Genomic DNA, 12014 nt, shown 5'->3' on the forward strand with positions numbered 1-12014 from the left:
AATCACCTATACTGTATTGGGTGTTATGTAATGAACTCGAGTGAGCTTTAGGTAAAAGAGCCCTTAGAAATCACAATACGGTTGTGTTCAATTTGAAATTTGATAGTGGGAAAGTAAAGTCTGGTGTAGCAGTATTTCAGTGGAGTAATGAAAATTACAGCGCTATGGGAGAGGAGTTTGCCGAAGTAAATTGGAAGGAGCTGCTGGCAGGGATGTCAGCAAAGCAGCAATGGCGTGCGTTTCTGGGAAAAATGTGGAAGGTGCAGGACAGGTGTATTCCAAAATTAAGGAAATATGCAAATGGTAAAATAGTACAACCGTGGCTGACAAAGGAAGTCAAAGCTATTGTAAAAGCAAAAGAAAGGGCATAGAGTAAAGCAGAAATAAGTGGGAAGCTAAAGATTGGGAAGTTTTAAAAATCTACAGAGAGCAACTAAAAAAATCATTAGAAGGGAAATGATGATCATTTTTTAAATAATCTGAATATTCCTTCGCTTTCATCTGATTTTAAAGCCAAACGTAATGCGCCTATATCATCAGAAGAAATATCTTTTGCAATTTCTGCATTGTCTTCAGGGAAATCTCCTGGACCTGATGGGTTCCCCGTAGAATTTTATAAATCATTCTCTTCACTTCTTTCTCCTCAGTTATTCTCAGTATTATCTGACTCGTTTAATTACGGTAAATTGCCACCCTCTTTTAATGAGGCATCTATTATTCTTTTATTAAAAAAGGATAAAGACCCAACAGAGTGTTCCTCGTATAGGCCGATCTCTTTGCTTAATGTTGATGTTAAAATCTTGGCCAAAGTTTTGGCTTATAGATTAGAAACTGTTATTCCCTCTATTATTTCTGATGATCAAACTGGTTTTATTAAAAACCGTCTTCCTTTTTTTAACATTTGGCGTTTATTTAACATTTTATATTCACCTCCAACTGAGATTCCAGAATGTGTTATTTCCCTCGATGCGGAGAAAGCATTTGATCGTATAGAGTGGAACTACCTTTTTGCAGTTTTAGAAAAATTTGACTTCGGTCAAGGTTTCATCTCTTGGATCAAATTGCTGTATTTGTGTCCTACTGCCTCCATTTTGACTAATTTTCAGAAATCCCAGTTATTTAACCTCAAACGTGGCACCCACCAGGGATGCCCTTTAAGTCCCTTTCTCTTTGATTTGGCTATAGAACCTTTGGCGATAGCATTTCGAAATTGTCCTAAATTGACTGGGATTTAGAGAGAGGGTGTTGAGCATAGAGTTTCTCTTTATGCTGATGACTTATTACTTTTTCTTTCAAATCCGTCTACATCCTTACCTCCAATGTTTTCACTTCTTGATCAGTTTAGCCAGTTCTCTGGCTATAAACTTAATCTACATAAGAGCGAACTTTTCCCAATTAATAAAGAAGCACAAGAATTAACATTTCGTGATCTCCCTTTTAAAGTAGTTCATAATCAATTTACTTATCTTGGGATTACAGTCACAAGGAAGTTTAAAGATCTCTTTTGTGAAAATTTTGCCAATCTTTCATATACTATAAAACAGAGTCTGTTACAATGGTCACCTCTATCTATGTCTTCGGTAGGTCGTATCAATGTTGTTAAAATGTATGTTCTCCCTAAACTCTTATATTTATTTCAATCAATCCCAATTTTTATTCCTAAATCTTTTTTTGATTCCTTAGACTCTATATTATTTTGTCATATCTGTGGAAGAATAAGCGCTCTAGAATTAATAAAGTTTATCTCCAAAAATCTAAAAAAGAGGGTGGCATGGCTTTACCTAACTTTCGTTTATATTATTGGGCAGCCAATATATGTTGTGCTACCTTTTGGTCTTTTTTCCATGGCCAACCTGAGTGCCCTAATTGGGTGGCAATGGAGTTGAGTTCCACTAAAGATTTATCTATCTCTGCACTTCTTGGCTCTGTACTCCCTAGTAGTTTGTCCAGATTAATTGTTAATCCTCTTGTTAGACACACTTTGCGTATATGGGCTCAGTTTAGGAAGTTTTATGGTTTCCATGGTTTTTCCTTTTCTAGCCCTATATTACATAATCACCTTTTTTTACCTACTATGTATGATTCAGCATTCCATGATTGGTATAGGAAGGGCATTAGACATTTTGAAGATCTTTTTATTGATAATCGCTTCGCATCTTTTCAACAGCTCTCTGCTAAGTTCAATCTGCCCAATGCTCATTTTTTTAGATATCTCCAAATTAGACACTTTATTAATCCTTTAATTCCTAACTTCCCTGAAATGCCTGAGAAAAATGTTATGGATTTCTTTCTTTCTATTAATCCACTAGGTAAAGGTTTAATATCATTTATTCATGATAAATTAGCATCCTTACAGCGTGCCCCTGTGGATAAAATTAGAATGGCTTGGGAGCATGATTTAAATATCTCCTTATCTGATGAGACTTGGGACTCGATTCTCAAATCGGTTAATTCAACTTCTCTTTGTGATCGCCATTGCCTTTTACAGTTTAAGATTGTTCATAGAGCCCATATGTCTAAATCTAAACTATCTCGATTTTACCCTAACATTAGTCCTCTCTGTGATAAATGCAAAAGGAGCGAGGCCTCTCTCATTCATATGTACTGGTTTTGTCCTAGCTTGGAGAAATTTTGGAAAGATGTCTTCATAACGTTATCTTATATTCTGAATCACCACCTAGAACCTAACCCTTTAATTGCTTTGTTCGGTTTTTTGGGTGAGACAGATTTACGTCTGAGTTCGACTAAGTGTCGAATATTATCTTTTGCATCTCTCCTGGCTAGACGTTTAATCCTCCTTAGATGGAGGGATGTTGCCCCGCCCACACATGCTCAATGGCTTAATTATATTATGTCCTGCTTAGACCTTGAAAAAATTCATTATTCAGTTCTTAATTCGGATACAAAGTTCCATAAGGTCTGGGGACCTTTTATTGAGTACTTTCATAACCTTCCTCTTAACTAAGGTTTTTTTTCGGTCCCTTGCTTTCAGCTCCTTTTATGTTGGTAGTAGGCATTAATATCTTCTGTTGCTAAGTGTATTTACAGTTTTGGGGGTTTGAATGTCCTGATTTATACTCTCTAGATTGTGTTGTGGTTGGTCTGGAGTTCTTTTTTGTTGTGGGGCTTGGGGAGGATACTAATTTTACGTATCTTCAATTTGGGTGCCTTCTCAATTATCTTCTTTTGTATTATATTATTATTGTATGTTTATTTTTGCACTGTATTAATGTTCTTCATTTCGATCTGGGTTTTTTTAATCTGTAGCGATGTAGAAAATGTATAAAAAAACTAATAATAAAAAAAAGAAGGGAAACGATGAAATATGAAAGCAAGCTAGCAGATAGTATTAAAGTGGATACAGGTTTCCCCCGCTATCCAAAGGTAGAGCATTCCTATTAAACCGTTTGTAAGCCAAAATGTCGTAAAGCGAAGAAGCAATTACCATTAATTTATATGAGAAAAATTTTTGAGCGGTCCCAGACCCAAAAAATAACCTACCAAATCATACCAAATAACACATAAAACCTAAAATAACACTAACATATAGTAAAAGCAGGAATGATATGATAAATATACAGCCTATATAAAGTAGAAATATTGTATGTATGCTGTAGTTTTACTTATCAAAATCTGGAAGACAGCTAGCCAAAATAAATTTGGAGAAAAAATATCTGCATGTACATGCATACGCACGTACACACACATGCACGTACATGCACACACACGTACACGCATGCGCACACAACTGCCTGTACAAGGCTTCACGGTCATGGTAGTCTTTCTCGGGGTAAATACAAGTATAAAGTGGGCGTCTTTTTTTTTGTAAAAGCGAAAATCCTCTTTGGTTAGCGAAAACAAGTACTAATGTAGGTCTTTTGTAACAGCGAGCTGTCGTAAAGCGAATGTTCAAAAAACGGGGTCCACCTCTGTAGTAAACATTTTTTCAAGTATGTTAAAGAGAAATGAGAGTAGATGAGACTGCTAGAAAATGAGGCAGGAGAAATAATAACAGGGGACAAGGAGATGGTTGATGAACTAAATGAATATTTTATGTTATTCTTCACTGTGGAGGACACTAGCAGTATGGCTGATGTAGTGTGTGAAGGAAGAGAAGTGGGTGTAGTTACTATTACAAGAGAGAAGGTGCTCCAAAAGCTGAAAGACATAAAGGTACCTAAGTCACCCAGACCAGAGGAACTGCACCCTAGGGTTCTAAAAGAGGTAGTGTGAGAGATTGTGGTGGCATTAGAAATGATCTTGCAAAAGTCATTGGCCTCTGACATGGTGCCAGAGGAATGTAAAATTGCAAATGTTACTCCACTCTTTAAGAAAGGAGGAAGGCAGCAGAAAGGAAATTATAGACCAGTTAACCTGACCTCAGTGGTTGGGAAGATGTTAGAATCAATTGTTAAGGATTCTAACATCTATCTTGTCCTGTGTCACCTGTGGTGACACAGGACAAGATAGTACAAAGTCAGCATGGTTTCCTTCAGGGAAATTCCTGCCTGACAAACCTGTTGGAATTCTTTGAGGAGGATAAATAAAGGGGATGCAGTGGATGTTGTATATTTGGACCTTCAGAAGGCCTTTGACAAGGTGCCACACACGAGGCTGCTTACCAAGTTAAGTTACTAACATGGTTAGAGCATTGGCTGATTGGTAGGAGGCAGCCAGTGGGAATAAAAGGATACTTTTCTGGTTGGCTGCCATTGACTAGTGGTGTTCCACAGTGGTTAGTGCTGGGTCCACTTCATTTTATACTGTATATAAATGATTTAGATGATGGAATAGATGGCTTTGTTGGCAAGTTTTCTGACAATACAAAGATTGGTAGAGGGGCAGGTAGTGTTGAGGAAACTGGTAGGATGCAGAAGGACAAATTAGGCAAATGCGCAAAAAAGTGGCAAATGAAATACAATGTTGTAAAATGCATGGTCATGCACTTTGGTAGTACTTTGTGCAGACTATTTTCTTAACGGGGACAAAATCCAAGAATCTGAGATGCAGAGGGACTTGGAAGTCCTTGTGCAAAACGCCCTGAAGGTTAACTTGCAGGTTGAGTCGGTGGTGAGGAAGGCAAATGTCATGTTATAATTCATTTCAAGAGATCTGGAATACAAGAGCAAAGATGTGATGCTGATGTTTTATACGGCACCGGTGAAGCCTCACCTTGAGTATTGTGAACAGTTTTGGGCCCCTCATCTTAGAAAAGATGTGCAAGCATTGGAGAGGGTCCAGAGGAGGTTCACAAGAATGATTCCGGGAATGAAAGGGTTATCATACGAGGAACGTTTGATGGCTCTGGGTCTGTACTTGCTGGTATTCAGAAAGATGAGGTGGGATCTCATTGAAACCTTTCGAATGTTGAAAGGCCTAGACAGAGTAGATGTGGAAAGGATGTTTCCCATGGTGGAGTATAGGACAAGAGGGCACAGCCTCAGGACAGAATAGCACCCTTTCAAAACAGAGATGCGGAGAAATTTCTTTTGGCAAAGGGTGGTGAATTTGTGGAATTTGTTGCCACATGCAGCTGTGGAGGCCAGGTCATTGGGTGTATTTAAGGCAGAGATTGATAGGTTCTTGATTGGACATGGCATCAAAGGTTATGGGGAAAAGGCTAGGAACTGGGGTTGAGGAGAAGATAGAAAAAATAATCAGCCGTCATTGAATGGCGGAGCAGACTCGATGGGCCAGGTGGCCTAAATCTGCTCCTATGTCTTATGGTCTTATCTCAAATAATAACTAGGCAGCCTACAGAGAAGAAGTCATCACCCTGACACAGTGGTGTCAAGAAAACAGCCTCTCCCTCAATGTCACAAAATCAAAGGAGCTGGTTGTGGACTACAGGAGGAATGGAGTCAGGTTCACCCCTATTGACATCAATGGATCTGGGGTTGAAAGGTTGAACAGCTTTAAGTTCCACGGTATACACATCACCCAGGATCTCACGTAGTCTGTACATATTGGCTGTGTTGCGAAAAACACCACAACAGCGCTTCTTTCACCTCAGATGATTGAAGAAGTTGGGCATGAGTCCGTAAATCCAAAGGACTTTTTACAGGGGCACAATTGTGAGCAAACTGACTAGCTGCATCACAGCCTGGTATGGGAACTGTACTTCCCTTAATCGCAGGACTCTGCAGAGAGTGGTGCAGACAGCCCAGCACATTCGTGGATGTGAACTTCGCACAGCTCAGGACAGTTACAGTGACAGGTGCATAAAAAGGGCCCGAAGGATCATTGGCGACTCGAGTCACTCCAACCACAAACTGTTCCAACTGCTACTATCCAGGAAATAGTCCCGTAGCATTAAAGCCAGGACCAAGAGGTTCCAGGACAGCTTCTTCCACCAGCCATCAGACTGATTAATTCACGTTGGCACAATTGCATTTCTAAGCTATATTGACTGTTCTGATGTATATTTTAATGTACATACTATTTATTACAAATTACTGTAAATATCACATTGCACATTCAGACAGAGACATAACGTAAAAATGTTTACTCCTCATGTACGTGAAGGATGTAACAGATAAAGTCAATTCAATTCAATTCAAGGTTTGTCCACTCTAGAATGTATTCGGGCACAGTGGAAAGACAGCATCTTTGACAGAGCTAGTCTCCTGCTGATTGGCTGAATGACTCAAAGAATTATAGAGTCATACGTCAATGAAATTAGACACTCCAGCTCACCAGGTCCATCTGACCACCAGCCACCTGTTGTACATTACTGCCATTCTCCCCACACTCCCAACAGCTCTGCACAGATTCTACCACTCACCTATGCATAAGGAGCAATTTAGAGCAGCCAATTAATCTACCAATCTGCATGCCTCTGGAGTGAGGGGAAGAAAACAAAGCATTCAGGGAAAACTCATGTGGTCACAGGGAGAATGTTCCAACTCCACACAGACAGCACCAAAGATCAGGATTAAACCTGGTCGCTGGAGCTGTGCAGCAGCAGCTCTACCAGTTTCACCCTGACACAATCGATTTCATTACTGAAGTTGGTATGGCTATGTTTAACATGTACAATTGACTATTGGAACTGTATCTTCCCCAGAACATTAATTGGCAACTTAATTCAGAAGAAATACCTTATCTAAGCAGTAAGTATGTATTTTGCAGAGGTTAACTGTTAAACAATGGAGACTGAGGTTTCAGTTTTGGCCCAAGACCTCACTTGGAAAATATTTGAATGAATTGGTGAAATCTTATGATTCATGAATCATTACGATTTTTCATGAATTGAAAAACTAAGACTAGTTTATGACAGCATTCTGCAACATAAACGCAACATGTCATTCTTATCCTTGTTTCCCAGTCCCTCCATCATCTCACCTCTTCACATCTCTGCAGCCTCCCCCAGACCTCTCAACCTCCTACGATGATGTCTCTCTGCACTTAATTGCATTATTATTGTCACATGTATGGATATGCAGCCTAAAACTGTGTTGGTGCCATCCAGATGGAGTAGTCCATACATAAGTATACAAGGGTAGTAAAAGGAAAACTAAATGCAGAATACTGTGTTACACCTACTGAGAAATTGCAGTTCCCATAAATAAATAAAGTGCAAGGACAAAGGTGAGGTGGACTGGGAGATGAAGAGTTCACCTTTTAGCCTATGAGGGGTCCATTCAGGAGTCTGAAAATAGCAGGATAGAAGCTGTCCTTGAACTTGATGGTTCATATTCTGAAACTGGTGGAAGATGGGAAACGAGAAAAAAGCCAGGGTGGGGATCCTTGCTTATGTTGACTTATTTTCCCGAGGCAGCGTGGTGTAGACAGAGTTAAGAGAGAGAAGACTTGTTTGTGTGATGGCCTGCACTGAGTTCACAACGCTTTGGAATTTCTTGCATCCATAGGCAGAGCAGATTCTATACTAAGGTCTGATGCATCTGAATAAGATGCTTCCGATGGTATAGCTATAGAAATTGGTGAGGGGTTGGGTATATACCAAATTTTCTCAGCCTTCTGACTAAGTCCAGGTACTGGTGTGCTTTCTTTGCTGCAGCATCCATGTAGCTGGACCATGACAAACTGTTGATGATATTCACACTAAGAAGCTGAGTGTCCATGCCTTCACTACCAAGGTACTGGAATTACCACCAGAACCAACTCCACCATTGTATTCTTTTGAGTTGGGTGGTGGAGTGGAGATATGTCTCCACCAAAGGAGACATAAGGCAGTCCTTCCCTCCACTAGCCTACAGATCACTCTTGGGCAAGGTATAGCCCCTGCTTAGCCCTCCTCATCAGGATGATGTGTAGCCATGGGAGCAGGTGGTGGATGGTCATATGAGCAGCTGGTACATGTCACATTCCTGGTTATGCAACCACTGTCGCCAGGCAGACCATCTGTAAAGAGTATTGATAATGGCTGGGGCCACTCGTCTTGTAAAGACGCTGCCCAGAAGAAAGCAATGGCAAACCACTTCTGTAGAAAAATTTGCCAAGGACGATCATGGTCATGGAAAGACCATGATCGCCCGTGTCAGAAGACGCGGCACATAACGAATGAATTAACTCTTTTGAGATGCTCAAAATCTACCTCTTTGTCCCACCTTTTGACAGAGATCCTTCAAAACTGTTGCTGGGAAATATCTTAGACATGCTTGTTTCACCAATGCAGTGTACAAACGGGGAAGTTTTTTTTCTGGGGGTGGACACCAGTAGAGGAGGTGAGATCCATCAGAATATGATTCAGCTCATTTGTTGGCCTTGTATCTCTGAAATCATTTGCAATCTCATAGAGTCACACAAAACAAAAATATGTCCTTTGGTCCACTGAGCTCATTATTCCCATTTTATTCTCCCACCTTCCCATCAATTGCAACTGTACTGATACCACAAACACATTTTACAACATATATCCGTGATAATAAACCTGATTCTAATTCTGTCCTGTTGTTATAAAACTATTGAACAGCCGCCTAGTATGATAAGATGGACACAATCTAGCTCATTATGACATTACACCTTATTTTCTGCCTGAAATGCACTTTCTCTGTAAATGTATTATTTTATTCTGTATTCTGTTGTTGTGTTTTCCATTGTATGACCTTGGTGTACTAATGTGATGAAATGACCTGTATGGATGGCATGCAAAACAAAGTATTAGATTCTACCTCAGTACGTGTGACAATGATAATCCAATTTACTAATTGAGATGACTGGAAAAATAGAATGGATCCATTTAGAGAAAAAGAATTACAAATTCCATTTCTATATAGTAGATGGAGCAAATCTAAGGTTTCTCCCTGTAAAAGCCATCGGATGTTGAATAAGTGGGAGGTTTCATGGCAGTGGAATAGATTTATCTGATCAAGGTTCTGCTTAATATTCACCAGCCCAAACCATTAACTGTCTTCCTCAGTCCATAGATACTGCACTACCTGCCTTTCATAGACATTTATAAACTATCCAGTTGCGGTAATGGTGCATAAAAAAATCTTTATTTCAGGCTCTAAATTCATCCACCTTATTCATACCGCTCCATTCATTTAAATAAACAAAATTCAGCCCATCGTGTTCATTAATCTAGCCCTGTGTGTACTTCCTTTCAGACTTACTGGCTATAACATCTATCTTCCCTTCAACCCTTCCACCTACTGCCCTGACTCTCACCCTGCTGCCACTCTAATTTAAACCTTCCCAGTACTGAGCTTTCCTCCAAAGACTACTAAAATAATTAAAAGGTAAGACACATAAATCTAAGCAAACTAATTTGAAAATAATAATGTAACTTCTGTTTTGCTTCCTGAATGCTAGAGCACTACAGCACAGAAGCAGGCCTTTCAGTCCATCTAGTTCATGCTGGCCTGGTATTCTTCCGAGTCCCATCTACCTGCACCTGGACTGTAGCCCTCCATACCTGTCTCATCCATGTACCTATTGTTATGAACCCCATAACTGGGTCACATACCAGCAAAGATAGAGAGGTCCGCTGAAGTCTAATGGTACCATTTTTAAATGTTTTTATTTATAAAGGAGCACAAAAGTAAGGTTAATACAAACATTCAGATAATATACGTCATCAATACTCAATCTAAAGTGCGGGTATAGTAATAATCAACAATAAGAAGTAGCTCTATCGTCTAGGGGTAAAAATATTGTCCGATGGAAATATCAAAGTCTCTGGAGTTCATGCAGGCTTTTAGCCTTTTGGGGACCGCTGGGTTTCACGTGTTGGAGAGAGAGAGAATTTTTGGTGAGAAAATAAACTTGCCAGCCTTTTGGACTCAAATCGTTGAATCAGGAACGTGGGTTCCCCGTTGTCAGTTCGAAGTCCTTTTCGGTGTTATCAGCCACTCGCTCCCCAGGCTAGGGGAAACGAACCACATGTGGCTTCCGAATAGCTTCCCGTCATCACGGGAGCGATGAGCGATGGTGTCTCCTTCTGGTGCGTCGCTAAGGTACTGCCTCTTGCAGCTCCCTTTTTATCTTGACTTGCAGAGTTGTAGATGTCAATCAAGGTGGGATGATACAATCCCCACCCCACATTGCCCAAGGGTGTCCATGTAGCCATGATAGCTGGCACGTAGCATAGAATCGCAATCCACAAAGGTGTCTCCAAGAAAGAATGGTCAAATCCGTTGCGTTGTCTCTCTCTCTTTTCCTGGGTCCAAGACCCGAATTAATAGCGATCTTGCGATTCTCAGGAAGGAGGGGGCTGGTATCATAACACTATCCAAACTTCTCTTAAATGTTACAATGGAACTCTCATTTATCACTTCCACTGGCAGCTCGATCTACACTTACACAACTCTCTGAATGAAAACGTTCTCCCTCAGTTTTCCCTGAATTATTTCATCTTTCTCCCTAGACTTATAACTTCTGTAGTCTCACCCAGCCCGCAACCATTCACCCCTCGATGCTCCTCATAATTTTGTATGCCATGATATGATCTCCCCTCTTTCTGTGCTTCAGGGATAAATTCCTAACCTATTCAAGTTTTCCCCATAACTCAAGTCTTGGCAACACCTTTGTAATTTTTCTTTCAAACTTATTGATATTTTTCCTGAAGGAAGATAGTGAGAACTGCAAACGATACCCCAAATTCGGACTCACCAACGTCAAATTCGGCCTCACCAACAGCCCATCTCATGTGCCCTGATTTATGAAGGACAATGTGCTAAAAGCCCTCTTTCTGACCCTATTTACCTGTGATGCCATCTACCTGTGATAACCTTATAATTGTCAGCAAAATCATTAGGATATCACATCCTATGCCAGGTCTAATTTGTAATGGGATCGGAGGGGCAATTTACCCAGTGGAACACTGGCAACCCTAGTAACAGATTCAGCCCACTGGATCTTGCTTGCTAATACAGTAATTCTAAGTGGAACCACCTGTACATGGTTGGATAAATGACAATTTGTCTGAACTTCTTAATTTGACAGCATATCAGGGGAAATTTGGAGTAACTGACCACACCCAGCAAGATCCCAAGCCATGAGCCATCAGACTCCTCAATACCCAGAGTCTAGACTGACATCTACATCATTTATTATTATATTGAAATATGTCCTCTACTGTGCCTATTGTCTTGTTTATTATTTATTTATTTATTAATTATTGTACTGCCCTGCACTGTTTTGTGCTCTTTATTTAGTCCTGTGTAGGTCTATAGTCTAGTGTAGTTTTTGTGTTGTTTTTACATAGTCTAGAGTAGCCTTGAGTTGTCCCACATAGTCTAGTGAAGTTTTGTGTTGTTTCATATAGCACCAGGGTCCTGGAGGAACGTTGTTTCGTTTTTACTGTGTCCTGTACCAGCAGTTTATGGTCGAAATGACAATGAAAAGCGATTTGACTTGACAACCCCACTGAGACAGCCTTCCTGGATAAGTAGCAAGTGAAATCATCTTGTTAATAAAAGAACTGCAGATGCTGAAAATCCAAAATAAAATCAGAAAACACTGGTAACACTCAACAGGTCAGACAGCATTTGGGAGAAAGAAAGAGTCAGAATTTCAGGAACAAAAACTCAATGGGTCCCAGACCTGAA

General features: G+C 40.1%; 1 protein-coding gene across 3 annotated transcripts in view; it reads left to right on the forward strand.

Annotated features, from left to right (window-relative positions):
• The window catches only part of cd276 (CD276 molecule), a 455194-nt gene that overhangs the window by 437517 nt on the left and 5663 nt on the right, over window positions 1-12014 (forward strand). The gene's annotated exons all lie outside the window — the stretch shown is intronic.

This window comes from Hemitrygon akajei, chromosome 21 (genome assembly GCF_048418815.1).
Source record: "Hemitrygon akajei chromosome 21, sHemAka1.3, whole genome shotgun sequence".
Lineage (NCBI taxonomy): Eukaryota > Metazoa > Chordata > Chondrichthyes > Myliobatiformes > Dasyatidae > Hemitrygon > Hemitrygon akajei.